General features: G+C 40.7%; 1 protein-coding gene across 2 annotated transcripts in view; it reads left to right on the forward strand.

The window, feature by feature from the left end:
- The window catches only part of TBX15 (T-box transcription factor 15), a 96,020-nt gene that overhangs the window by 27,306 nt on the left and 43,069 nt on the right, over positions 1-25,645 (forward strand). The gene's annotated exons all lie outside the window — the stretch shown is intronic.

The raw sequence follows: 25,645 nt of genomic DNA on the forward strand, positions 1-25,645 counted from the left end.
GGGTTTATAACACTGCCTGAACCCAAGTGGTAGCGTGGCCTGTTCACGATGGTTTTTCTGTACGTTGAGAACCCGCTGCCAAGAGGAGGGTGTCCATGAGGAGCTTTATTTCATACATATGGAGGGGGCCTCACCATCCGGGGTAACTTGGCAATGCAGAAGGCCTTGGGTGTCCCCAGAGCTTTTTCTCTCTTTGAAAGTCAAGGCAAGGAAGGCACCCTGCCACTCTAGAGAGATTTCTGCTGCCCAGACGGGGGAAGTGCTGCTTGTTATTAAGTCTCTTGAAACTGGGAGCAGTTGTGAAAGCATGTTTGAAAGCAGGATATGCTCTACAGTAATATCCAGGGCTCATAAGAGATTTTAAAGGAGTTTAAAGAGGAAATCAGACCTGATCAAGGGAGCTTGAAGATGGTAATTTAACAGGGGAACTCTATATAGTCTGAGGGTGTTGCTTTCCTGTGTATTGATTTCTCTGTGATTCTGAACTAAAAAAATGCATTAGGATATTAAAACCAGAGCTTCTCGAGTATGGTTTGGATGAAATCATGAAGCGGGAGAATGTGGCAAATTTGCCCATGCAAAGCCCAGTGAAAGCTTCTCCTTAAAAAGTCACATCAAAGCCATAAACACTGCAAGATGTAAAGCATGACAAATGTGCAAGCAGAAAAATACCTCTCTCTGTTCTTTCCTTCTGAGCTTACAGAGGAGAGTATAGGATAAGCTTGAATAGTAAATGCTCTGGGATGCAATAGTGAATAGCAAAGAAACCTAATTCAGGACCTAGTGCAAATGTTAACATTACTCTTGTCATCTTTGCTGCAAATTTAATGTCATACCCATCTATTTGAGAGCTCTTTTTAGTATGGAAGGCGGTGCAGACTTGTGCTCCTGGTAATACTTCTGTCAACAGAGACCCTCTGGATTCATGTCAGTGATGGGAGAAGATGAAGAACTTTATGGATTTTGGTCCATCTTCATCAGAGGAAATGGAAGTTGCTTTACCTGTCAGGATATTTTCATTTTAATTTATGATTCAAACTCCTGCTAGTTTTGAAGCTTAGAGTTGCTGAATAGGGTAGAAAACTGGTCAGTCTTACAATGTTTGCATCCTCCTTATAGTGAAGCTCAGAGAGACCTTTTGACTTTCTAGCTTGAGTAACATTCTTTCATAGTAGTGGCTTTTTATTTTTAATACAAGTGAACACAAGTACTTTACATACATTGTAGATCAAACATTTTCCAGTAGCAGCAGGGATATGCTGCAGACCACAAGGAGCATAGAGTGAATAACTTACTGATGGCTCCTAGTGGCCTTTGTAGGATTTTCTTAGTATTATGCTGATTAGCTATAGTATTTTACTGTTTTCTACCAATACATTAGCAGCTTATACGTTTCTTTTACAATGCAAAGTGATATTCACTGTTTCTATATTTGCCAGCATATATTATTAGGAAAAATTCACATGTTGAACTTCTGGGTTTTTTTGCTTTCAATACTAAGAGGGTCAAAGACTTACACAGAAAATGGGCTGTGAAGCCCTCTTGAAGTCATCAACTTTATCCAAAGCCAACAGCCTCTTAATTTTTCAGTGCTTTACTACAAAAGCTGCTAAGTTCAATGAGCACAAAGACTACAAGAATTATTTCTTCTTAATGAAATAAACTGAGATGCCTGTAGCTTTATGGCATCCTTGTGAGGAGCAAGGAATGGTTTTTGGCCCTAGCAACATTCTTAGTTACTTTGATGAAAATCCATGGAGACTTGCCTGCCTTCTAATGATGATAAGTAACAGAGTTTAGTTGTATGGAGTTTAAGGACCAAAAGGAGCATCAAATTGTCTCTTTACCTTTTCGTGTATCACAGATTGCAGCATCTTACTCAGTCACTTTTTTATTTGCCTAAAGAGTATCTTCTAGAAAAGCATGTAGGCTTTATCTGAAAGATTCAGAAGCTAGAGCATTCAGTACAGTCTGCAGCAGAAGGTATAACCCCACTGCTGAGAACACATGTTGTCTTTCCCTCAGAAAAGGGCTTCACCTTCCTGCGTTGGTTCTCATCATTCCTTCCTCCAGGAAATTAAAGAATTCTCTTATATTTCATGTTTTATATTGTAAGCATATTTCTGCATTGTAATAAACTCACCCTCTCTTCCTTTGGTATATGAAGCAGGTAGAGCTCCTTTTGTCTTTCTCTGTGACACATTTTTCTCTGAACTGGACGGAATTTTGCTGCTTCTTTCTTCTATTCCATTGAACTTTTAAATATCCTTCAGAAAATACATGCAAAGGACTGTATAGAGTCTTCCAGTAGTAGTACTGCTACTTTCAAAACCTTCAAAAATCTAGATATAAGCTACCTCAAATCCCACTTAATAGTTTCCAGTTTAAACAGTTACTTGTTTTTTTCCAGAACATTACACTGGGAGTTCAGATGGTGCTTCTTGTCACTGTGACCCACCTCCTCCTTTTAGACACACCACTGTTCAGAACACAAGCATCAATTTGTAGGTTTGGCTCCCATTCTTTTTCCTAAATATACAACTTTGCATTTGCCTGCTTTAGCATACCGTGTTTAACAAGATTTATGTTCCATAGAATATGTGATGTAGCTTTATTTATATCCTTATTCTTCAGTTATTTTATGAATGGGATCCCTTCCTGGCTTTCACATTCTTCTTGCCCAGAAGGAATACCAGGCTCATCAGTAGAGCTTCTCTCATTCATCTCATTCACTTCACACTGACACTGTTCTAGTCTTTCAGTGTTCCCCCGCATTTCCAAGATACATCCAAGACCATCACAGCAGGCCAGAGATCTCTTCAGCCAAGTCTCTTAGAATAGTTGTGTACAAGTGGTCTTGGCCTGCCAAGTTGAATATGCTTACTCCTAGGGGACTGATCTGAATTTATGCAGCCTCCTCCTCTGTTACTAATAAATATAAATGTTCTTCATCATTCTTACATGGTGTTGTCTTACTTCTGAGCCCCAGACATGAGTAATTGTTATTTTGTATTTATATTAACGTATCTGAGTGCATTGATCTTATTAATTCAACATTCTTAGTTTTATAGGGTACAAGCTGATATTCATTGCTGTTTTCTGATGAAGAATGTTATGCCTGTAAATCCCCTGATGCATTTAATACTTACTAATGCACACTTCCTTGCTGGGTTTGGCTAATTTACCCTTGACTCACTCAAATAATTTAAAGTTCTAGCCAAAATTGCCTCCTTTGTCCATTGCTTCCCTCATGCTATGGTTTCCTATGGACCCTACTTTTTTTGCCTCTGGAATTCTACTGGGACATTGAAATAAGTCATTTCTAAATGCAAACACACATGTACTTTTAACCAGCTTTCAGGTCAGGCTTGAGAGCCCAGTTTGATCCTTTAACTATTAACCACAAAAAGTTCTAACCTTCTACCCAGTCCCTCAAGCAAACTAGCCTTTTGAAAGTGATTATCTCAATGGAAGCGCTTGCACTTGCTATCAGGAAGTCTTGGTGGATGCTAATAGTTTGACTAGAATTGCAGATGCTTTGAGACGGGAGGGAAAATCTGGGAAAAAGTCAGATATTCAAATGTTGGGGATATGGGACAAAAAGCAGGAGCAAAAAGCTACACATGGATTTACAGTGATGGGTGGCTGGACTGGTCTGATGCCTTCCAACAGAAAACATGCAGGCACAGTTCATTTCAAAGTGGACTATAGGTATAAGGGAGAGAGTGCAGAAGAGCTTTATAGACTATATATCTGGTTTATCAAAACAATTAATGATTCTGTACAAAAATTCCTCTCTGCTGTTGCTTTTCCAATGACCCTCATGACTTGGGCAGTGAGTGGGTTGGAGATAAAATGAGCTGTTTGGGCAGCTTACGACTTGCAGTCTTCTTGTTGGACCTGTCTTCCTGCTGTCTCCATCCTATGTATTTCGCTCATGAGGCGAATAGGCCTCTGATCTGCTGAAATAAGTTGGAAGTATATGTAATCAGCACCACAGATGATGGTGTTTAAGGACTCTTTTAAATGAGTTTAGTCTGTTACGGTTTCTTTTCATTGACACAGTTGCTGGGTACTCAAATAGTTACTCAGAAGTTCGTGAAACCTTTTGGACTTAAATGGTAATACTTGAGGACTTTGCTACAGAAGATTATGCTGGAAAGTTAATATGAATTGATTTTTAATGTATTAGCTCATTTACATGGAAATTGTAAGTATTGCCATCTTTAGAGATGAAGTGAGGGAAATTGGTTCAGGGTCATCTTAATTCTCTGTAGGGATTTCCACTTAAGTGGCTAGATGTTCTTTAGAAAATGCACTTCACATTACCAGCTTCACTGGTAATTACTAGATTAGTCTAGTTTTCCTGGACATCTCTGTGTAGATAGCCCCTTGAAGAAGAATTGCTGTGAACATGCTAAGTTTTAAAGCAGCAGGAATATTTTTTCCAGTTTTCTTGAGATTGGTTTAAAAAATAAAGAGACGACTTAATGTAAAGTGAAATAATTTACTTTTCACCTAGCTTAGAGAGTTCCCTGTAAAGTGTAGTTGGCTTGCTTAACATTGCTTAAGGAATTCTTTCTTAAAGGTTCTATTAGAACCTGTCTAAAGCACAAGAAGGAGGTCTTCAAAGAGTGCCTAATGTAAGCAAGAAGGAAATCTCCTCAGACTGCATGGGGCTGGAGGGAGAAGGCTAACAGACATTCTGCAGAAGTCTGCATTTTGGAAGTGCAGTTTGCTATCCTGATCAAGGAGGAGAAGCATGAAAATCACTGAAATTAACATGTACAGAAGTTTCCATGTTGGAAAAAAAGTCATCATGGAAAGGAAAGTGGTATGAAAAATAACATCATCATAACAATAATGGAAAACAGGGGGTTGGAAAGATTGAAGAGCAAAAATACTCTTGTATAAAGGAAGCATCAGGAAAGCATAATTCAGGTCACATTGGCTATGTAAGAATGAATTACAGAGCAAAAGCAAACCTGAACTGGAAAGGTTTTTTGTACTAACTATACTATACCAGTGGTTGCTGATGGCCTTAAATTGTAAGTCAGTTTTAGTTAATATGTTGCTAATTTTTCCCTCCTCTGTTAAAATGTTTTTCATTTTCTGGTGTGCTGAAAATATCTCTGAATAGAACCTTACAAATATATGGACTTTTACCACAACCCATGCAGGCAGTGGTAGGAAGAATGTTGGAGAAAATTGCTTTTGGCTTGAGGAACACAGAAGACAATGAGAAGCTTCTTTAGGAAAAAAACCAATCTAGTCTGCATTTTGTTGTGGAGTGGACCACAGGACCTGCCTATGGGAATCATCCCACACAGAAACCCAGCCAGCATCTCTCACTATTATTTTGCATTGTGCAAAGATGAACTGATAGTTTCTGTGCTGTTGGTGAAGAATGAGAAGTGTAAGCAAACAAACTATTGCATATTGCTCTGCAAGATGAGGACAACTTTGCTGCTTCAGCTTTCCAAGACAAAATAAAAGGTTGAAATCCTTCTGTCCTCTAGAATAGGAAAAATTCAAAGGAATGCTGGCTCCTTGCACTAGAGCTAGAGAAAACATTTTGATACTTTATAGCCAGACTGCACAATAAATTCCCCATATAGGTTTTCAGAACAGAGCACTTTCTTGTCAGCATTCACAGAATAACTATTATTGGCCTCTAATAAGGAGTAAAAACTATTTGGAATAACTGCTGTACAGAAACTAAATGTGCACAGGCTTAAATCCAGAGCAGCTGGGACAAGTGGTGGGCAGGGAAGTGGGGCTGGAGGAATGGGGGAAATGAAACCCTGGGAACTGCTTTGAACCTTCTCCACTGAGTCCCCGCAGTCTCTTTTGTACCAAAGAGCAGCTGCTGAGAGCAGCCTTTGTGTTTATCCTCCCTGACACCTTTGCTCTTCTGCAGGGTTCGATGCAGCCTTGGGTAGTGCCTCTCTTTGTTTGCCCTCCTTTGCACTGAGCAAAGCTGGATGGGGAATTTTGCCCACAAGTCACAGAATGTGACATTTACAATTCACTGCATCCTTCTGCAAATAGTTTTTTCTTTTTGAAGACTTCTCATGGAATTGTTTCTTTTTGGTCCTCTTCTGCTTCGGTTTGCTCTTTGAATTTGGTAAGCAGAGCTTTGACAGCTTGTCTAAGAGTTGTATACTCTGTACGGTCGAGGACTTAATCCAATACTTAGAATCATTGAATAGTTAGTTTGGAAAGGACCTTAAGATCATCCAGTTCCAAATCCCCTATCATGGGCAGGGACACCTCACACTACACCATGCCACCCAAGGCTCTGTCCAACCTGGCCTTGAGCATTGCCAGAGATGGAGCATTCACAACTTCCCTGGAAAACCCATTCCAGTGCCTCACCACCCTTACAGTAAAGAACTTCCTCCTTATATTCAATCTAAACTTCCCCTGTTTAAGTTTTAACCCATTACCCCTTGTTCTATCACTACAGTCCCTAATGAAGAATCCATCCCCAGCATCCCTATAGCCCCCATTCAGACACTGGAAGGCTGCTAGGAGGTCTCCATGCAGCCTTCTCTTCTTCAGGCTGAACAGCCCCAACTTTTTCATCCATGTGTTCTTCAGTGTTTTATGGACAGTGAACTCACCACCTTGCACACACTACATAGTCCTGAGGCTTCTCTTTGTAGGCTGAAAATTGAAAAATGAGGGCAAAAAATCCCCTAAACCCCAACTTCCTCAATCAATAAATCAAGGCACACATTTTTTGAGACTGCTTGTGCGTTTTTGTGGTGAAAAAAACCTGAAATGCTGTGTGTGCGTATTTGGTTTGCATGGTGGTTTATAGATTTCCCAGTGTTTGCCTTGAAAAAACAGTTTTAATTGAACGCTATCACAAAACCCATACAGACAGAACACCAGTTATGCCAAAATTATGTCTGTCTCCCACTTCCAATTTTTTGGGAAGGGAAGGGAAAGAAAGAAAAGGAAGGAAAGGAAAGGATAGGTAAGGGAAGGATGAGAAAGTCTAGGAAAGAAAAAAATGAAAGGAAAAGAAAAGAGAAAAGAAAAAAAAGAAAAAAGAAAAGAAAAAAGAAAAGGAAAAAGAAAAGAGAAAATAAAAAGAAAAAAGAAAAAAGAAAAGAGAAAGGAAAAGGAAAAAGAAAAGAGAAAAGAAAAAAGAAAAGGAAAAAGAAAAGAAAAAAGAAAAGGAAAAAGAAAAGAAAAAAGGAAAAAGAAAAGAAAAAAGAACAAGAAAAAGGAAAAGAGAAAAGGTGAAGCTATTGTTATGAATTTAACTGCTTGTGTTGCATATCTAAACTGTGCCGTGCTTCTGCCATGGAGTCTGTAAGTGCAGCTGCTAATGACATTGCTCCAGCTGCAGGAATCTGCTCAGCGAAAGAAGAGGATGGCTGCTGGCCATTTTTGTTTTCTAACGTGCATGGGTTGAAGAAAGAAGAATCCCTCATGGGATTTGATTTAGATGGTTTTGGCAGCTGTAAATTACTCACAGCATGCTGCAGAGTTTGTGCTATGAGATATTTTCAGTTCCGTTGAAATCTCATGCTAAAAAAAAGAAGCCCTCACTAAACTCGAACAGAAATAAGGCAGCAGGACAGAAGATTGCTGCAGATGACTTTCAGCTGGCTCATGCCTGCCTGCTGTATAGGAAGACTTTTAAGGAGCTGGAGTCACCACAGGGAATATCGAAGAAATTACAGTGAATGATACTGAAGCATTGGTTTTCACTCCTAATGGCAAAGAAAGAGCTTTTCTTTACACTTTGCATTACATGAGGGTACACTCTCAGAGGATACTGTCTGTTTGACTTGAAATTATGCTGCAGCACAGGTTTTTTTGGGGAATCAGGGAGCAATGAATTGGTACTTTCTAACCCACTGTTTACTTCTGTGGTTATGTCCTGAAGGTGACATTTAAAAGTGATTCTTAGTCAGAGGGCAGAGCTATTCAGGAATTGTACCTCCACAAATAAGCAAACAAATAAACAAAAGCCTGTGCTAAAAAAACTCTCTTGTAACCTTAGGAGCACTGTGTGCAAATAACTGTTTTGTGGACGGCTGCTCTTAGAGTAATTTCTGTTTTTAAAAAGTAAGAAACCTTTTTTTACAACCTCCTATTTCTTCTGCTGCAGTACAGCCAGAGCAGCAAGAGCAGCAAGACTGTTTTCCATCAGGAAAGGTGTTGCTGCAGTTGCAAGAATAAACTCAATTTCAGTGGAGGAGAACCTCTTGGAAGGACCTCAGCTTGAGTCTCAAATGCCAGGCTGGCTTGCAAGGTTAGACCCCTCTCAAAACCAAAAGAAACAATAGCAAACAAACAAATGACCCCACTCTCCAAGCTTGCTTTGCTTGATAATTGAGACTTTTTTGCCTTGATTTAAGCTAGGAGTGATTAAAGTCTGAGGAACATGGATGTCCTTGCTGATACTTCAGTTTTCCAGAGCAGTTGTGCTCTTTCAGGACATTTTGCACTGTGACAGGCATGTGGCTGTACAGACTTCCCATTCCAAATGGAGCCTGCAGCAGAGCACGGCACCTGCAAAATCAAGGGTTATTGTAGAAAGGGAACAAGAACAGCCTTTCCTTCCATCAGCTGTATCATTGTAGCATCTGTTATTACTCCAGGTCTGCCTTGTATGTACTTCATAGTTTGCTCCCTGTATCACTGTTTACAGTACAGAGTGAAATATTTTAGTAAGTGGAAATATGCAAGACATTTCAGAAAAATATAAGGACATTTTAATACTGATGTTTTTACACATGTCAGTATGAAAAAGCTTGTACTAAGCAAAATGAAACATGGAACGAGACATAGTTTCTTTTATGACACAGTAATAACACCACTTTGATACACTTCCACTGTTACAAAATTTTATGAAGAAAAACTATTTCATCATTATATTTTGACCAGCTTCACTCATAGTTTCATTTTACCATCTCAGGTGGACTAGAACAACAGAGTCAAGAAAAATGCTGGTATTTCGTATTACTAAATGATTACTCATGAATGCCAAGCCTCCTTGCTACCTTCTTTCTCTCAGTGGGTCATTTGCTGCAGGCACGATGCACATGTACCTACACATCTGTCCCTGTGGCTGGGCAGTGGGCAGCCAACCAGCTTTTGTTCTTGCCTGATGACCTGAGCTTTGTGTCATGGTCCATCTATTCCCACTTCCACCTCCTTCTGCATGCACTCCTGGTCAAGAGGAGGAGCACTGCAGGAGAAACACCACTTGATCCCTGCAGAGCTCTTCCCCAGGTTGAACAAAAAGCCAAAGAAAAAATCACATCAGGGATTCAGCTCACATTTTCCCCCTGGGGCGAGGGCAGGACTGCCCAAGTTAGTTTGGTGCTGTGGGTTAGGTGGCTATGCAGGGTGAGCAAGGTCACTGTGGTTCATAGATACATGCTTCAGCACTGTGCTGAATGTGCATAGATCTAAAGGTCATTTTAGGCATCCTGAATGTTTCAGTCACAAACCCTGTTTTACAAATGCTCCTAAACATTTGTTCAGCCTGGAGAAGACTGCGTGGAGACCTTATAGCAGCCTTCCAGTGTCTGAATGGGGGCTATAGGGATGCTGGGGAGGGACTCTTCATTAGGGATTGTAGTGATAGAACAAGGGGTAATGGGTTAAAACTTAAACAGGGGAAGTTTAGATTGGATATAAGGAAGAAATTCTTTACTGTAAGGGTGTTGAGGCATTTGAATGGGTAGCCCAGGGAAGTTGTGAATGCTCCATCTCTGGCGGTGCTCAAGGCCAGGTTGGACAGAGCCTTGGGTGACATGGTGTAGTGTGAGGTGTCCCTGCCCATGATAGGGGGGTTGGAACTGGATGATCTTAAGGTCTTTTCGAACCCTAACTATTCTATGATTCTATGATTCTATTTCTGCTACTGAGTCCTCATATAGTGCAAAAGGAAGGCATGTGTCATGGCTGGCCTGTCACCTGGTAATGCACCGTGGTTACAGGCTTCTCCTCAAGACACTGATGTTAGAGGATCATGGGACCCAACCAAACCTTCTGCTGGCAATCCCTCAACTGTTTTGGTCAAGAGGTATTGGTGGATGAAGAAACAGGGGAGAAACAACAGGGGTTGCAGTAAATTCATCAGGAGTTGCAGTTAATATTCATTTTCTGTAGGGCATCTTGATCTGCTCTCTCCCTACTACTAGGGGAATTTTGAACACTATGCACAATGTTTTCTCCTGTCCCTTTGCTACATTAACAGCTGCAAAAGCTGGGGCAGCTGAACAGTATTCATCTCTGGGTTCCTGTGAGTGCTTTCTCCTATTGGAGGCTTTGGTTGGTAGAGAAGGGAGAGGTCATACTTCAGTTTGGGGTCAAACAATATGACAGTGGTTTTGTGCTGTTATCTGTTGTCTTGTACATTATATTTGCATGTTTTCCGAATATATCCATAATTGGTTCTACCAGAGCTCCTACAGGATGGTAGGGCAAGTCTTGGCTTTGACTGCCTGAGTAGGTCCATTCTAAGGTCCTTTGCAAGAGATTTGTAATTTGAAATGGAGATGTAGAAATATGTTTTCTGCAGTATATTACACTGGAGAATGCATTCTCCTTTGGTTTGCTGTTCTCTTGTTACATTTTTCGTTCATGTTTTTATGTCTTTCTAACCTCCTTGTAATGTTTGTATATTTATTTCGCTTTACTATTTGCTCTATGGTTTTTTAAAGCTGTACTATTACAGCTCTTTACTGTTTTGTCTTCTAATTTCTTTTCCCACTGATCTCTTCAGCTTTCCCCCATTCTCCTTATGCTGTACTTTCTCCCCCTACCTACTGCTCTGCAACCTAGTGTTTCTACCTGTTTCCTCTGAAAGTATGTGGACTCAGAATAGTATCAAGAGTTTTGAGGGGTGAATATGAGCCAATGGATCTTTAAGGGAATCCTAAGATTAGGAATTTGAAGCCTTAATCTCGGTAAATAGAAAGTGTTGTAGCCTTCTCTGTGGCAGTAGAGGTGGCTCCTGAAAATTCGTATTGGCTTCCAAGCTACTTAGGAAATTCTTGAGAATGTTTTCAGTGATTCAATTTGTTGATTAGTAAGTCTCCAGTCACTGAATTATTTTGTCTGTGTGTGGACAGGTTTTCTTTTTTTTTTTCCTTTTTGTCTTCCCTATTCTTTTATTTCATTATGTCTTTGGCTTTTTGCTTTTATTTTACTTTTCCTCTCCCTTATTTAATCTTATTTCTTCTACCCTTTGTCTCCCGTATTCTTCTTGCTCTTATTGTCTCTACCATACTTTGCTTGCTCTGTTTAAAACTACTGAGAGCAGTGAGTTGTATGTCTCTAAGGAACAGGTGTTTACGATCTTAAAGATAAAATTTGAAGTGTTAGGCTTAGGGGATGGGAAGGTTACCTTTCCTGGGACAACTGAATCAGACCTAAATTCAGTTGTATTCTCAGCTGTGTAAGGATCCTTGCTGGATGCTTTGACTTTAGGAGCAGAGCAAGAAAACTACCTGATGTGCCTGTTTTCTTTGGTAAGTGCTCAGGTATCATGCAGCCTTAGAGAGCATCAGTGGCTGCCACTTGCCATTGCCTGTGGCACAGAAATGGGGAAGAGTGTGAAGGGATACAGGCTGGGAGAAGGCATTTGCTTCTGAGGCTCCTCCTGTCCATGGTGGCTCTCAGACCTCTTTTCCCTTGGAGCCTGGCTTCCTTCCACAGCTGGGAGAGCCCTGGGCAGGCTGGGATGTCCTTTCTCTGTGAAATATGTGGGTGCAAAAGCTATTGAAGTGGTGGTAGTGTTAATAAGGTGAGATTGTTTAAAACTACGTGATGGATCTAGCTACAGAGCCAAAGTTGTAAGAAATAGCTTGAGGTGGTTTGTGTAAGTCCTCTGACACCCTCAGTGAGCCTGACTTAGCCTTCTGTGCAGGGCCTTCATGTTTGTACAGGAAGGCAGTCTGGCTGATGGCGAATGTTAATGGATATACTGCTACTTCGAAGTAGTAACTGTGAATTAATCATAGCCCTGTGAGGGAATGGCTCAGATTTGAGCAATTCTGGTAAGTGTGATTCAGCTTGGACTTCCCCAGGGTACTTCTGGCACAGCTGAGCACAGGGAAATATTCCTGGCAGGGGCTTGAGGGTATTGTATGGAAATAGATGTGTGTGTCTTTGCTCCTGCGCATGTGTAACCCTTGTGTAAGTCCTGTCAAACCAACCTTGGTCTAAAATAAGCAAGAAATTGCTTGAACTCATTGGAGAAGCTAGAGTATAATAGTTTTCTGAGAGAAATTCTTCATATAATTACTTTAAATTGTATGCAGAAATTAAAGCGTTCATTGGGATATTGGGATCTGTACCAAAATAATCTGTGCTGCCACAGAGGTTTTTGCTTTCTGGTGGCTTGTACTATCAAGGCAACCATGCTGCATTATGAAGTTTGAAAGCTCTTTTCATTCTTAAGCAGACTGTGCTGGCCTGTGTGACTGATTTCTATGAACTGCACTCTTTTTGCTCATTTCTGGCAGATTCTTTTGAGGGCTTTGCAAGCCTTTGAAATAAAAAGCTATGGAGTATTTGAGTGCATAAATACACGTGAGGAAATCACGTGCAGTAAATCACCGGGAGTGCAAGGACAGTCTATGGATTGTGAAAGAAATAAAGTGTGAAATAGCAACGATACTGTAAAAAAGATATAATAAAACCAGAAAAAACAGTGGGTCAGGTGCTAAGCAGCCTGAAGGCTGCTTTGCTCCACTCCAGCAGCTCAATACAGCAGTTAAACAGACATTTTATAGCTGGAGGTACATACACATACTCAAGTTCCTTTGAAGCCAAGTGCCACTCTCACTGTAAGGGTGAAATAGTAGCACACAGTCCTTGCATCAGCAGTCTGCAGGACCCATTCAGTGGGTCAGTGTGCAGGGATGGGACAGAAGCAGTATTCACTGCATGTGGATTTTCATATTTGAAGGTCTTGCTTAGTTCCCTGTCAGTTTCCAAGCTCCTTTGCCCAGACCTGGAAACTGTAAGAGTAGGGTAGCCACAGAGGGATGCTGAAGTCTGTAGAGCATCTTCTGACTCAACTGGGGTAACTGGGAATTTATTCTTACCTTCTAAGTGCATTGCCTCCTGCAGGCAGATGCTGGTTTTCATGCATTAGTGGAATGGCACCAGAAATTAGGCATTAAAGGAAAAAAATACAGGTAAAAGTTTATCAGGTCAGTTTCAGCTCTGTCCTCTCATGCCTGTGGGTCCCAGCATGACTCTGGCACCACTGTGCTTCATTGTCAGGGGCCAGTTGACCAGATGGGAAGTTTATCCTTGCAGCAATGATTGACACAAATATAACTGTTCAAAGACTGTGTTGGGTCCCAGAAAAACATGATTTTTCAGTGAAGAACATGTGAGTACTGACAAATCTTATGGATTTTTCATAAAAAGGAACGGGTTTTGCTCATGCTGCATCAGTTTCATAATGCAGAGACAGACTACTGACTGTATGTGGTTTGTGAGAAACCAAGTCAAAGAGAAAGGGCTTCTCAGAGCCTCGTAGAGAAATGTGTTATGCAGGAAACCCAGAGGAAGCTCCAGTACCCATACCTCTAGGTATGGGTAATCTCTGGTGATGGCTCCTCTCCTATCTCACAGGCAGGGTTGGAAATGAAGTGAGGTGTCTGTAATAGCAAAGGTCGGTCTCATTCTTTTTTTCATACAGACTTCTCGAATGAACATTTCAGAGAAGACTCCTTTGTTTAATTGTCTGCTTGTCTAACAGCCATTCCTACTGTGTGCCACTCTCTGCAAGCTGACCTACACATGGCTTTTCTTGCTGCTTCTATCCCTATTACATGAAAAGCAAATAATTCTTGATCTCAGATATAGATCAGAGACTTTTCGTTTTTACATTCAGTGACTTCCTTTGAGCTCTTGACGGGCTTAATAGGACTTTATTATTGTGTTTGCTCATTTTGATGTTAAATGTTAGACCAGGGTAGAAACTAAGAATTTGATGCCTGTTATTTTATACTAGTAGATTCCTGCTTCAGTCATTGCAAAGTTTAGTATTGTCCTGTTCACTTAAAGAGTAGCAGCATACTTCTACTTATTACTTGCTCTTCTGTTTGCTTTGCCCTAAGAGTTAGGTAAACACAGGTATAAGTATAAAGATTTTGGCTTTTAACTCTGTTACTCCTGCATATGGTAAAAATGTGTGTTTATGTGAAAAAAGTGTAATGTTCCTGCAGTAATTATTACCGTGTTTTTGTGTCATAAACACATCAGTGCTGTTAGGTGTTTTATTTACATGTATGCAGTGTCCATTTAAGAATAAGGGGCTGCAAACAGAGTATCTGGACCTGAAGATGATGCTGTCTGTTATACAGAGAGAATGGAAGACTATGTTGGATAGGCTTTTAAAAATCTCACCTTTGGTTCAGTTGAGTTCTTTCCTGAAAGCTAGTATAATTCTTTAAAAGATAGCACCAGCACCCAGCAGGTCTTTAGGACATAGATAGTGGGTTGTGGAGTCTTTCAGCATGAGATCCCAATCTGGATCAAGGCCAGCACAAGGAGTATGAGAGTTATCCCCAACTTCATGGATGCACAGTTTAAGCTGAGTTTGATGAGCCTCAGCTCCTCCTCTTACTGCACCAACTGGCTGCTCAGTCTTGCCCTCTGCAGCAGAGATGCTCTCTTTCTGTGTGCTTCTTGGAAGTTTAGCATAACGATCGTCTGAGTGCAGGTGAACTCTCATATAAGGGCTCCAACCAGGGCCAAAATTGCCCCATGGCAGATGTGACACTTACAGAAAGCTATTGTCACCCACCATTTTACAGCATTTGAATCTCTGGCCTGGTAAATGCTGAATATCTTGGGGGGCATGGGATGTAGAATATGTCAGGGAAAAGCTTTTGAGGGTGAATTCTAAGGGTGAATACTTTTTTATTCTCAGTCAGATGATGTTTTCCTGTAGTACCTCATGGGTAGGACTGGCACACTTACTGTTGTCAGGGTGTGAGGTCTGCTGCTGCTGAGGAGAAGGCTTGTGGTGGACCTCCAAACAAAGCTTGTATGGACTTACTGAAGTCTGTTGAGAATGTCTTTGAAATTCGAGTTTCATGAGTTTCATAAAGGAAGGGGAGCCTTGCAAAAAACCAACAGTGCCATTATGGAATGGCAGGAACAGCTGTCTTGTAGCACCCTCTGGTATATATGCTCCTTTTCTTTCTCTATGTATAGCTGGTAACATTGCTATATAATGGGTTAGGTGCAGGGTAGCAAATGAACAGCATGATGCCACATTAAGAGGTAGAGCACAACCAACTAGCTGCAGGATGTGTGTGCTGGCACATGTGCCCCTGCTTTGTACAAGAGAGAACCATGGTCTTTCCTGGTGTGAGGGAATGCTCTTTGGCTTTCTAGAATAAGGGGATTGCTGTGGCTCAGGACAGTGTACCTCCTGGTTGTGCCATTGAGTGGGGAGTGCTCTGCTGCCAGGGAGTGCTGCATGGTCACTTGCTGCTTGAAGTACAAGGGACCACAGGTTTTGGGGTTGTGAGGCTGGATGAGCGTGGTGGATGGAGGGATTGGTGGGTGGGATGGAGATGGATACCATAGGTTGCCCCAGCAATATCCTGCACAGCATTACTTACTTTGTGCTCCGAGGGTTTACTGCATGGGAGGTTCTGACTGTTTTTTATTGAGTGCCAATCAGTATAAGATATCCTTTACTCAAGAAAGAAACAAAGCCAGCATCATGCTTGCTATTTAAGTAACCCAAAAGTATCTATGGCCTATGAGTCCATGTGGAGATGCCTCACTGGATTTAGAAACACCAGAGTTATTATACAAAGCATGTCTCATGGATGTGACCTTCTCCATTCCTCCCACTCAGTAAACACTGGAGCTGGTTATTCTCTATCTGTGTCTTCCTTGCAAGAAAGGCACATATTTTAGAATAAGATACATAAAAGGAAGTTAGCTGCTTTCTGTTAAATATGTCATATAATGAGCTTGTGAGGAGCTTACCCTGGTTGCAGGAAAAGTAATGGAGAGAGAGGGGATGTAAGAGATGTAACACTGGATTTGCTTTGTTGCTTTCTGGGGGAAGCTCATTGCTCCTGTTTTCCAATGAGGCCACCAAAATGCATTAATTTACCTTTCTGTAAATATCCTGACCTGTTTTAGCAGCAAAAAGTTATCCGTGTCTGCAAAACTGGCATTTTGCAAAGATGCCTCAAGATTCAGCTGTGGATATAACATTGAATTTCAGCCAGTCACTAGTATTCTATTTTCATTTATTTTTTTCTCTATGCCTCAGTGGAACTTGCCTACAACTGTACAATGTTGTTATAGGGAGGAGAGCTGTTAAGACATGCTGCCTGCTCAGAGCTGGGAGGAGGAGTCTGCAGATGGGTGAATGGCTTTTTAGTACTGTTTTTTTTACAGTTAAACACCATAAGATTTAAATGAAGAACAGACTCTTTAGTTAGGATTCTGGGTGCTTTGTGCAACAAAGAGTGTCTTATTGAAGCAATACCAGACTTCTCTATTATGTTCATATTTTCCTCTATCATGAAATGGAAATGGGTAAGCAAAATGGATGAAAAGCTCCCTACTTACCTGGTGCACACAGAAAGAAAGGAGCTGATCTGCTCGAGCAGATCAGACCTGATGCCACCAGTAGAAAGCAAGACAGGCTAATAAGAGCTGTGGAAAAGGAGGAAAATAATTGCTTAGTATTGAGGATGTTGGCCTGGCTCAAAGGCATTCTTTCTGCTGAGGTGTTTTGTGAGAAAGTAGGGGGTATGAGGTTATAATGCTTCCTGGACTGTCTTCTCTTTCAAGCATTTGGTGTCAAGAAGCTAATTCCAATAAGCTGCCCTAATTCCCAGCCTCTTCCTTCTCCTTTCTAACTCTGTACATTTGTTTAACTTCTGTTTTATCCTTGTTTTCTTCCTTTCCCTCCCTCTCCCTCCATAACACATCTCACAGAAGAGGAGTCCAGCTGCTCCTCAGACCCTGCTGGGCTCCAGGCTGGAAGGGGTGGGTCGCAGCTTTGCTTTGAAGCATCACTGTGTGGCTTCACAACTGTACCAGGAGAGGAAATTGCTGCCTCCTCTTGTAGCCACATGGTCAAGCTCAGCAGCATTAGAAACAAACTTGGGCTGCTTTTCACATAAAATTTTACCACACAAGAAGAAGGTGGCAGAAGGGAAGGTGGAGTAAAGAGGATGAAAGTATGTTGGTTTGAAACTATCATTTTCTCCTCTTCCCCCCCAAGAACTGTTAGAGTTCTTATTAGTTTAGTGCTTCTCTAACCACCTCATGCGATAGGGTGGGAAGGGCTGAAAGGAACTTTTGAGCCACAGATGGCAGCAATTTAGCAATAAGGAGACTATGGGAGGATGCTCAAATGCACCAGAGATAATCAATTAAGTGATGAAATAAGAAGTTCAGAGGCCCAGTAAGGATGTGCTGATTGGCTGCCCATGCACTTGCACCCCATTAATAGTGAAACCATTAATAGTGAAACCTCAAAGCTCTTCTTTGGCTGTCTTCCTCTTCTTGAGCTGACCAGTAAGATAAGTCTATGGCTGTGTCTGGGAAGGATGTGAGGTATCTACTGCATATCAGAAAAGTCACATGCTTTTTCATTAAGATCTTCTGTGTGGAGTATGCTAAATGGTAACAAGCACTGGTAGGACTGTCTGATATTGGATTCTTGGTATATTGGCATCCAGGGGCTTTATTGTGAATGATTTTGGCTTTTCACTCGGTGTGTTCTCTGCAGTAGCATGCTATCAGTTTCCTTTGTGCCACAGTTGGTTTTGATGGAAGCCTCGAAGTGTGAGAGGAGTGTCTCAGTGTGTGAGGTCTAATGCTGGATGGCAGCATGAGGTTGAGCAGGGCTTTCTGGGAGGCACAAGGAGACTGCAAATTCAATGCATTATCTGTAAATCTGTTTATTAATGAGATGGTTAATGAACTATCATTACATTTACCCTTCAGTTCCATAGTTAGTAGGACAAAGACATATGTGGAACAAATCATATGATTCAGAGCTGATATTCCAAGATGTCCAGAACCCTGAGAAGCTGCTGTTATATGAAAATATATTCATTTTGCTTTCAGGGATTTTTGCACACTTGAGATTGGGAAACATTATTAAACTCATATCCTGCAGGATAAAGTAGAAGTTAATGGTGATGTAAATTCTTGTTATTTTCTACTTCAGAAACATATGGAATATTTACATTCTTACCTGTACCTGAGAGTGGATATTTTGAAAAATTTTCATATTTCTTTTCCACATGAAAATTTTCGTCTAAATTTTCTAACTGGAAGTTCTAAAACAGTTCAGTAGAAAGCATCACATTTCTTCTCAGCTACTGCAAAATACTGCAAGCCACTTTTCCTACTGTCAAAAACTCTAACTTTTTTTAGAGAGAAGATGGTTGGAAAAAAGCCTCAATAAACTCAAAAATGTGCGTATAATTTTCCAAGTGTAGTACATGCTTGTAAAGGTTTTAAAAGAATGGGTTATGAAATGGTTTAGTTCTGCGTGGTTGAAAATGTGTGGGTATTCAAGCACACAGAAAATTACAAGTCCTGTTTTTGACATCCATGAAGGATACTATCTGAGGTCACAGAAGCTAACAAGTTTCTGAGGTCACTGTTGAGGCACTGACATCAGTGGTGGTGGAATTGGGCAAGCCTGAGACCTTTGTAACTTCAGTGTTTCCAGTCTGTGAACTTTCCAGCATATTTTGCTGTAAGGTAGAGTTTGCTGTGAATATCACAGTGGGACATCCCATTGTTTCTAGTGTGCTGAAGTGAAGGCCAGGCAGGCACAAGCATTGTAAATTAAAGTATTTTTCATACAATTCTGAATAGAAATGATCAGAAGTTTTTGCCCACATTCTCCTTGAACATATCTTTTAGATTAGATGTGGATGAGAGAAACAAAGGAAAACAGACTGGAAACTTCCAGCATCAGAAATGATGAATTATACAAGTATCAATTCCAGTGTTAAGCAGTGGGATGTTTTAAAATTAACTGTTATCTATATATTTGGATGTGATTTTTTAATTTCCTTTTATCAGTTTTATGCTGGCATGAATTCTAGCTAGAAAGTTTAAAAGTGAACTTCACTGCAGGTAAGGGCATATAGGCATGCATACAGGTATGACCAAGAAATAGAGGTATATATCTGTATGCACATCGTGTACAACACCTGTGAAGTATTTCTGTCGAGAACTGTTCATGCCCTGTTATTCAGAAGGGATTATGTCCTCTAAGAGTAAGTACAAGTGCTTGGTTGCATTTCTGTGTGTATGATTGCGAATGGCAGGTTAAGAGCACATACTTCTTTCAGTGAAGTGGGAAAGGTTATGCACCTCTTCAGTGGATGTATAGATGAAGTGTTTGTGAGCTTTGCAAAGATGAATGAAGTTCGTGGAGTTATTACAGTTAGCTTGTGATGGCCAGATGTTGGAAAATGTGTGTGCATGCATGCTGGTGCATCTGTTGTTTGGATAATAGGATACACACATGTGGGACAACTGTGCAGTGTAGGTGTTATTGCACTCAGGACCATAGCTTCAACAGGCGTAAATCAGGGTGGCTCAGTGGAAGACAACAAAGTCCAGCAGTGTGCACTTCCCAGAATCAGGATGTGTGACTGCATGTAGGGATTTTGGCGTGTGGGATTGCGGTTGGAAAAGTGTGTCAGGATGTGACTTTAGGAGCTTGAGCTGAAGACAGTTAGCAAAAGAGAAAAAGCCAAGCCACAAGTACACATCCAAGAAGCATGGATGTTAAAGAAAAAGGAAAGAATACATGCACTGAGACTGATCCTCCAGGCTAAGCCTTCAGTTTTGTGCTGCTGTTTCTCTGTAGAAGTATCTGAAAGTTGTGGGATTTTGAAATACATAATTCAGTTGCTGGCAGTGTCTGTGTTAACAAGTTATGCAGCCCAACAGGAGCAGACCTGCAGGGTGAAAGGGTTGGTCTTTAAGATCCGATGTTCAGACTGTCCAGACTGTCTGACTTTTAGGTAGGGTTAATTTAATTTAATTGCTGTGGTGGAGCTGGGGAGGGCCTGGAGTCTCTCTCAGCCATGATCTCATTCCTTGTTGCACTGCTGCTCCGTAGGGGAACAGCTCATACCTGGTATTGTGCCACCTCTTGAGCATGGGAATGAAGTTTGTACTCTTCTGTTGCCTGTTGCTCCCTCATCCTGCCTGTCTGCTGGATTGAGGAGGAATGTAGCTCAGCACCTCCTTCCTCTGCTGTATGTGAAATGGCAGTAGCTAGCTATGGCTTCCTTGTGCCTTGGTTGCTAAATTCAACCACAGCCTGCCTCTCACGGAAGCTTTGTCTTTGTATGCACTGCCTGGAGCTGCACAGGGCTATTTTGTCTGGTCAGATGATATTGTATGGAATTCTACTCATCTGTCCTTTCTTACTCCTAAGTCTCAGCATCCCGTTCCCTGTCTTCTGTCAGCTACAGCTGCTGTTGAAGTGCTGCCTACATTAATCCTTCAGCTCAACTGGGCAGTGGTTTAATTATTCAGGTGTTCTTATACATCAGTTTCTGGTAATACTCTCTGGATGTGGAGTGAAGCATCAGTTTTTGCAACTTTGAAAACTACAGTTTTAACACATTCTGTGAATAATCTCGTCATAAGCATTGCTCACTTCACAGGTTGCCCGATTATTTTAAAGTTGTTTATTATTTCAAATTGATATGAGTTACATTCTTGGGTGTAGTTAAAGGAGAGATTCTATTTATGGCTTGGCATGTGTGTCTGATATTTCAGATTTCAAATTGAATTGTTTTTATATGTCACCATTGCCTTTCATAGTACAGGCTGGATTGAAGTTCCTAATACATCCTTTCCAAGCCTATGCACCATACTCTTGTAATGCAGCACTGTAATCTATTCAGTCTGTCATGCTTCTTTCCCCTGTGAACTCATACCAACTCCATCCCCTGTTTTGTCACTTTTAAAAACAGTAGTTTAAGTTTCTGCCTCGGTCTTGAAACACTAGAGATTAAGAAAAAGCAGTTGGCACTGTGCTCAGGTGCTTCTGGAGAGTCTTCTCTCTCAACCCTACCTGCAAGACTACATAGTCAGAGACAGAAAGAAATGGCTGGCTTAGACGCAAATCACTTGTATGTGAAGCAAATAAAAGGAAGAATATGTTTATCACTTGTGAAAAATGCCCCAGGCTCATGGTTCAGTAAAAACATCTGGTCACTCTGCAGAAGTGATCAAAACAGCCACCAGAACCTTAGGTTGTAAGAAACTTCGTGATGGAAAATACCATTGGAAATAGTATAATTTCTTCTCTGTGAGTCAGTGGCAGATCACTGATTCAAAAGCCAAATATGTTTTTAAAAATTCAATCCCATACATATACTTATGTGTCTGTGTGTGCACACATGTCTGTAATAAAAATAGAACAGATTCAGAGAATGAGCAATTAAATTGTTCAGAGTCAAGGAGAAGCTTTGTTATGCATAAAAGCTGAGGGGATTTGGATTACAGTCAAGAGGTTTAGATCAAAACTGTACTAAGGCAGATAGTCTTCCAAAGCCTAGTTCAGAAAAGGGTGTGGGGGGTCTGAAGGACAGCTTGGCTAATGTAACTTGTGAGTGAAAAAAATGTAGTTTAGTGGTTTGTTGAACTATTACAAACCCAAACATCAGTTCAGCAGGACTAGCTTGATAAGTGCTGTTTTCCCAGAGGAAACTAGATTGTGAATGAAATGAGCAACTTAAACTTGAAACTTCAGCTTAATGGAGCTGCATTTTTCTTGTAAAACCATTCCCATGGAAATTTCCTAATGACTTCCTTTTGAAATGGTTTCATCTAGAAAGTAAATACAAGCAATATGTAGAGTGGTATTTATCTCATTATAACACTGCAGCAAATGAACACTCATACTAGAAAGGCAACACATTTTAAAATGAAAAAGGACTCTTCCCTTTCTGTGTGCATAGTTAAACAGTGGAACTCGCTGCCATGTGACAGCAGTGTGAAGAGCTCAGTAGGACTCAGGAAAGGGTTGGATATTTCTTGTTAGTAAGATGCCAGCTGGCTCCCTGCTATTGCTGTCATGATAACTGCCATGGTATAGGGAACATATGTAATGTCTCTTTCCCCGTGGTTTGTAGGCCACCAAATATTGAAAAAGTTTACCTTCATTTTTTTGAGCTGTGTTCATACCTACAAGGAGATGACTTCATTTTCCGTCCTTTCTCTGTGATCTCACATTGGTCACATTGAGAGAGCAGACACCTCTGCAGCATTAATCTTGTCTCTTGCTTTCCTCTCTTGAAAATGATATTTCTATTGTATTTTTTCCTGGCTTGCAGGGAGCAGTCCAAGCCACAGAATCCAGAAACAGACTGTCCCAGAGCTTGTGCCTGCTCCCATCAGGGACAGGCCTGCCACAGGGCACGGATCTAGTTTCAAACTCCTGCACAAACTGTGGTTATTTAGAGCCAACATTTTGGTTTAGGCTGGTCTGTAAATATTTGTTGTATGGTTTCGTTCATAAGAATAATGACTCTATGTTTACAGGCTACAGCATATAATGCACCTAATGCCTGGTCTCTTATTTTTTTTTTAGCTTTCCCTAACTTTCAAGTGCATTTCCACTCTTTAATTTTACACAAACTCTTGGACATAGGCCAGATAAATTCTTTGTAGTCTGTACAGTTCAGGATCTTGGCCAGATTAAAGTTGTCATCAATTTCACCTCCTTCTTTTAATAACATCCACTTTTTCCCTCGTACTTCCCATGTTTTTAAAGGTTGCCATTCTCCATCTTCTGCATTTTCTTGATTATTATATTCTTTTACTTTGTCTCTTGATTTAACTGAATCTTATTATTCTGCGCATTCTTTTAAACCCCTCATTTTAAGTATGAGCTTCCTGAATATTTGCTATTGAGCAGTCTTTTGGTGAAGCTGGTGATTCCTTGCTCTAAGCAATGCTGACTGACAGCTGCAGAGAATCTCCTCAGGGAATTTTAGGAATCTCTTGGTTTCTTCTCTACTGAAATCTGAAATTGCATTTTCCTCTCAAGCTGATTTTTGTTTTCTGGAAGACAGTAACACAACATGAAACACTGAGTCCAAGTTTGGCTACTTCAGCGAGGTTTGTTCTCCTGAAATATGATTGCCAGAAGCCTCTGAAGGGGAAAGGTTATGCTTATAAAAATACTTTTAAACAAAAAAGTTACCTCAGTCCAGAGATGGGAGAGTTTATAGAACAGGTTTTTGGTTGCCATCCATTTGATGGGATATTTTTAGTTGTGATGGATAGTCTAAAGCACAGACTGATGAGATGCAGGCAGTTTTCCTGAGGGAATATTCTCTCAGTATTCCTGAGGGAATAGAGTATGAAGTTTATAAAGAAATCCTATGCTGTGACACTATTCAGAACACTCTTGATCACCTAGCTTACACTTCTATAATGAGAATTTGTATTTGCCAAGCATGACTTCAGAGCCCAGCAGCCAGCATCTCCATTTTCAGCTGATGCAGCTCAAAACTGGAGCTGGTCTCTTGAATGTCTGGTCCTAAACTTTATGTTGGCAGAATATGTAAGTTTTCTTTATTTTGTGATCGTGAGATAAAACAAAGAAAATCACTTTATAATTTAACTATGGCTACTATTTTTTTCTCCTGGCTGGAGAAAGAGTTAACTTTTGAGGGCAAGCCCCGAGGGCTAAATATACCAGTAAACTCCAGCTGCTTTGTACTTCTTTGCCAATACCAAGAAGCTATAAACCCAATTTAACTTGCTGATTAAACCAGGTTTACAGCTGTTTTGCATTGCTGGAGTGGAGCAGAGCAGCTGGAACATGCCACTGAATCAGGGTAATTTTTTTCTGTGCTGGGGCTTGTGTCCCTTTGTTGAATCTTACATGGAATAAACCAAGGCAAGGGGCAGTCAGTTCTTGGCAGTGCAAGGTCAAGTTGATGCAAGACTTGGATTTAGAGCCAAAGCCACCATGTTTGTCTGTCTTTGTGCTTGCTTTTATGTTATCCTACTAGTTATGTTTGCCGTGGAAATATAGCTGTGTAATAATCCCATGTCATACTGGCCTTGTACTCTGTTTTGGTAAGGACAGCCATCAGCTTGAGTATATTTTAAAGCTTTCCTGGCTCAAGTCATCATATAAAAACACCTTATAAAACTGTAACTCAAGAGGATGAAGAAGTCTTTGAGGTTGAAGTGCCAGAGGAATTTTTCACATCAGAATCAGCTTGACTCATATTGATTTCTCTTGAGACTGTACCAGGTGTCTTTATTTGTCTATGCAATACTTTCCCATCTTCTAGTTTTGTATCTTTAGAGTCTTGCTGATATTAATTCCATTTTGTCCTTCTGTGGTTTCATAAAATGGTCTTGGGCTGGAACTAATTACTTGAATGCTTCTTTTGACTGAGATTGCAATGCTGCATGAACAGAGATGAAGTTCTCAGTTTGTACTGTCTCCAGATCAGCAAATACTGATATTGGTTACAACAATGTAGTCACTAATAAATAGTACTGAGGGATAGACTAGGTGATTTTTAAAAGGCCCCTTCAAACCCTTTCTGCGACTGTATTATCAGCAATAGACATGTTATAAATTCTAGCTGTATGTGGTTGATAATGGGCTTAATGTTGGAAGAAGGCATGATCAACATGGTAGAGTATGTGAATGAATGGAAAGCTGTTCAGGGGGATAAGACAATCTATAAGAACACCTGCAGAACTATCTTTGTGCTACTTGTTGTGTGTGGCATGTGCATATGGTTACAATCACCTGGGAAATGTTTAGAAACCTTTGCCTATAGCAAGAGTAATTGTCAAATCAGCTGCATAAAATGCAACCATGCTAATCTGAAAGACCCTGTCGAACTCCAGCCTGCTTCACCTCTGCTGCTCCTGCTGGTTTTGCCACAGCAGGATTTCTTATGTGATTCTAAAGTTACTGAGGTCTTTGGTTTAGCTTCTGCCCAAGCATTAGTTATCAGGGAAAAATTATTGTATACCTGAAGTAATTCGCTGCACCAGCAGCCACAACCATCATGGCCAGATGAACTTTCACTCTTACAAACTGTTCAGACTTAGTGAGTTTCTGTTCTTTGGCTTTCATAGGTTGGTGACATTTTGTATCTGGATTCCAGGAATGCCACACTGTTATATGTATGGTTCCTATGCTGCTGATTTTGTAGGTTGGCAGTAGTCAGTTTGAAGAATAGAAACTTAAAGAGAACTGTGAGATCTGTCTGCAACCAGCAGCAAAAGCAAAGCTCTCCCCCTGTGAATTTTAGCTGAGTTCGTAGGAAAACAAAAAGGGAAGTCCCCCAAATTTTCTCTGCCAGTGCAATACCCAGAATTTGGTATCACCTTTGTAGTCTGCAGATCCCCATTGCCAGCAAATTGAGGAGGGACCACCTGTTACACTAAATGTTCATGAACCTTGCAAACAAAAATAAACAGTTACAAAAAAAGCCCTTAACAGCTTGTAACAGCTGCCACATTCCACCCAGGAGAAATCTTTATGCTAATGGAATCTGACAGGATCTACATTAGAGATCGACACATATGCAAATTAAAAAAAAAAAAAAAGAAAGAAAAAGCTAAAAAAAAAAAA

Source organism: Melopsittacus undulatus, chromosome 2, assembly GCF_012275295.1.
Source record: "Melopsittacus undulatus isolate bMelUnd1 chromosome 2, bMelUnd1.mat.Z, whole genome shotgun sequence".
Lineage (NCBI taxonomy): Eukaryota > Metazoa > Chordata > Aves > Psittaciformes > Psittaculidae > Melopsittacus > Melopsittacus undulatus.